This window comes from Equus asinus, chromosome 30, assembly GCF_041296235.1.
Source record: "Equus asinus isolate D_3611 breed Donkey chromosome 30, EquAss-T2T_v2, whole genome shotgun sequence".
Taxonomy (NCBI): domain Eukaryota; kingdom Metazoa; phylum Chordata; class Mammalia; order Perissodactyla; family Equidae; genus Equus; species Equus asinus.
In genome coordinates this window covers 4016707-4020761 of record NC_091819.1, presented here as the reverse complement: position 1 = coordinate 4020761, position 4055 = coordinate 4016707, and the positions used below count along the sequence as shown (strand labels likewise).

Sequence of the window (4055 nt, the reverse complement as noted above, 5' to 3'; positions counted from 1 at the left end):
GAGGAGACATGTCTGGCAGGAATGCTGAGCGTAATACGCAATTGCTTTATCATATAATGTGATTCCCCTTTAAGAAAGGAGAGGATCCCAATGCCCTGGGGTTGAACTTTGCCTTCTGTGTCTTAGGTAATATGACCAGCGGAAAGAGAGTAATCTGTTGAAAACAGTGTTTTGAAAAGAAAAGGGCATTAGGCAATCCAGGAAAGTGACATGGCCAATAAGACAGCAGAGTAGAGGATAAAGTCAACAGTATGAAAAGGAAAACCTGGACAGCTACGAAGAATAACCAAGGGACTCGATACTTTATAAGTAAGTGTCTGTAGGACTTGAGGATAAGGACCTGTGGAAGGTGTTCGAAGGGTTTGCAGAAACAGAACTCAGAGAAAGCAGAAATGTCTTGTGGAATGGTTTCCATAAACTGCCAGAAGCAGCACAGCTCTGAGGGAGGAAAGACACTGCCCCAACAACGGCAAGTGAAATCGAGGGAGTAATACATCTTTTGAGCTTCCACTATGTACCAGCTTCTGTACTAGGCTCTTGGTTTACCTTTTACTTTATTAATGTTTACAGCAAATTTGTGAGTTAGACATTACATATTATTTTTTTAAACGAACAAACTGAGTCTTGGAGAGGTGCCCTAGCTTGCTGAGTGCTAACGTGTGTGGTTTGACAGAGCCAGGATTTCAACTAAGAGATATCTAGCTTGAACATTTTCTTTGCTTCCCAGTTCTCTGCTGTAGCCCTCTGGTGGAGGAAAGCAAAAGGAACAGTGAAATGCTGCATGCTAGGACATGAGCAATCCCTTTGATCCAATCAATATTCGGGAAAAGTACAAAACCCATAATATGCTAGGAGAGATGAGCTCTCTTGAGAAAGGCAGTGATGACGTGAGATTGCCTCCAGGTAATCACAGGTCAGAACAAAGTGCACGCACATATGTGAGTTGGTGGCTGTACATCATGTGGAACGATAAGTACATAGCAGCTACAAGGATATTTCACACATCCACCGTCCCTCCTGGGTCTCCAGGCTATCATATTGTTTTGTACTGTTTCTTTATTTTTTTGGCTGAGATGGGTTGTGGGGGTGTGAGAGAAGGAGGCAATGGCCTGGGCCGGAAGACAGAAGGGGAGTGAGATGGAGAGAGCTGGATAAAAACTGGGAGTCAACCAAAAAGGTACAAGTTGGGTTTGTCTGTTTGGTGTGAGTCAGCCAGTACGTATGCTCAGCCCACTTCTGCGGGACTGCTAAATTCTGGTCCTCCCCTTTCTCCTCAAGGACTACCTCCTCTCAATGCTCAGACTTTTTCCCCTTGAATTCTCCTTAAAATTTCATGTTCTTTAGCATTCTCTCATATTCTTTTGTCTTTTTATATGCAGCCAGTTCTGAGTCAGCTCAGTTCTACCTCATTATCTGTCCATCTACCCTCTTATCTCTGTTCCTCTGTCAATAAGGACCTACTTATCACTCACGTGGATTCCTACAATACCCTCCTAACAGATGCCTTGGTCTCCAGTCCTGTCGCTCTTTCGAATCCACTGGATGCACTCTGATCGATGCCTGCACAATTCTCATTATGTTACCGTGCTGTTTATAGCTGCTCAACAGCTCCTCATCCATTTCAGGCAAAGGACAAACTTCTTAGCATGGCCTAAAAAGCCCTTTGTAAAAAGCGCCTGTAACCTCTCCAACAGCAATTTAAGGCTTCTTTCTCCCTAAATGCAATCCTCTAGCTTTCTACACCTGCAGCATATTCTCTCCACCTCTGGGCCTTTGAGCGTGCTCTTCTCTCTAGTTGTAGCATCCCCCACGGTCCTACATTCACCAGGCTGGCTCCTGCTCAACCTTATGTTTTGGGGTTCCTTTGTCTTTCTGACAGACCAATAGGAGATTCTAAGAAATGCTTTAAGTTCTGATTCTGTGAGGTTCCTGTTGCAATGTTCATGAGAATCTCTTCTCATATCATAACAGTAATTGTTAATTAGTATGAACATTAAACTTGTGAATTAATCATTAACCAATACAATGTGCCAAGCATTGAGTTAGGCCTTAGGGGAAAAAGGTGAGCAAGACATAGCTTCTGCCCTGGAGGAGTCACAGTCCAGGGAGGAGACAAATTTGATTAACTGTCATACAACGTGGGAAACGCCGCAACAACTATAAAATTCCCAAGGAGATGATGGCCACCCTGCCCAGGGAAGTTGGGGAAGACTTCACAGATTAGACAAAACTTTAAAACCCTACCTTGAAAAACTTATAGGACTTGTCAGGTAGAGAAGGAAAGAAGAGAAATGCTAGGCAAAGAGAATAGCATATTATTATAATAACCGGACTTAATATTATTATTTCATTTGCTAATCCTGCTATTTTGACTTTTTTTTACCATTAGCGAGGCCTTAACTTGAGGTAAAGAGAGTGGACTTGGTGAGTTTTTACTAGACACATCTACTCATTTCCCAGTTAGGATGGGGAATGGCATTGTGTTGGTGTATATTTATTGCCTGAGGGTTCCTCTTTCCTTTTGGTGGGGTCGCAGACAATTTTGAAAGTCCTTTCACAAATGACGGCCTATGTAAGTTTCAATTAGCAAAATCACAGCTCTTTTGAACCTTGCTGACTCGGGTATTGACCCCGTGGGAACCTTCTTGCCTCTGGCGTAGACTGAAATGTATATAGCATTTGGTGCTAGTGGTTTTATTTGGGGTATTTGGACATATTTACATTTTTGCTTAGGAAAGCATCTTTCTGAACTGTGACTACAAACTGTGAATTCCACTAGAAAACAGGTCTTTAGAATCTTGGCAAGGTTCTCATGTTCACTGTAAGCTCGATTTAACCATCTTTGGGATTTGTCTGTGGAACACATATGTTCTTATTAATTGATTACATATTAATAAAAATGATAACAAGTTAACAGTTGTGGATGCTTTTCAGTGGAAGTGCTAGCATGATGAAACAGGCTCTGGTAAACTTCTGTTCCATTGGCTTCTACTTAACCAAAGATGGAGAAATACTTTGGACTTACTTCACTTTAAAAATGTGGTAATGGTCTATTCAAACTTGCTGCAAAGTAAATTACAGTGAGCAATCTCTGCTCACCGAAATTTCTGCCATTTCTCACCTCACCACCCCCTTCCACACTCATTCCATCCTTAGACGAGCTTATTTGGCATAGTTCTGCTTTCAACTATAATAATAATAATAATAATAATTGTCATTATTATTATACACACACATATCACTCATTACGTGCCAGGTAACATTCTGAGTATTTTATGGGTATCTAGTTGTTTAATCCTTCCAATAGCTCTTTGTGGTGACACTATTACTATTTCATTTTATAGGTAAAGGAGCTAAAGCACAGAGAGGATAGTCACATGCTCAAGGTCGCAGTTAGTCATTGATGGTGCTGGGATATGAACTCAGACAGTCCAGCCACAGGGATGGTACCCTTAAATACCGTGCTACACGCCTCTTTAAAAACGGTCAGAGGAAATGCGCTTTCATTCACAGCGTCATAGCAGGAGGTTAATTGATTGGAGGACACAGGGAACCCCGCGCAAGCAAGTGAACCTCATCTTAAATTGGAAGTGAGAACTTGGGTCACTGGAGGTGGCAGGAGTAAGATTATGGGACCTGTTTCATTATGGTAATGGCCATGGCTGTATTTCCAGTACCAGTCTCAGATGTGTGATGTAGCAGAATTCAACAATCTTAGTTGAATCAGTGAAAGATTGAATGAATGATGAATATTGCACGGGATGTAAGATCTTCCAGTTATGTCATTGGTAAACAGCTCCTCCGGGCTACTCTTTGAAGTGAGTAAAGAAACTCACTACACTGGTCACTCCCTGAAATGCCAAGGTCTGGCAATCCCAGGAGAAGGGAGATGGGAGAAGAGGAACGAGGACAACCACGTACAAATAGCAGCAATTACATTTATTCCAGTTGATAAAATAGAATCATTAAATTTTTAATGATCTCCGTACTGAGATTCCTTACTTTCTTTTTTTTCATGCTTTTCCTCCCAGTAATCTCCTTTTCTTTAAATTTAG

The 4055-nt window shown here is 41.6% G+C and overlaps 1 long non-coding RNA gene across 1 annotated transcript in view; it reads left to right on the top strand.

Moving 5' to 3' along the window:
- The first annotated feature begins 200 nt into the window (after positions 1-200).
- Positions 201-4055, top strand: part of LOC106823535 (uncharacterized) — a 49117-nt gene continuing 45262 nt past the window's right edge. Inside the window, exon 1 of the long non-coding RNA XR_011499400.1 lies at positions 201-309. This is a non-coding gene — a long non-coding RNA (uncharacterized lncRNA). The remainder of the gene's footprint in view (positions 310-4055) is intronic.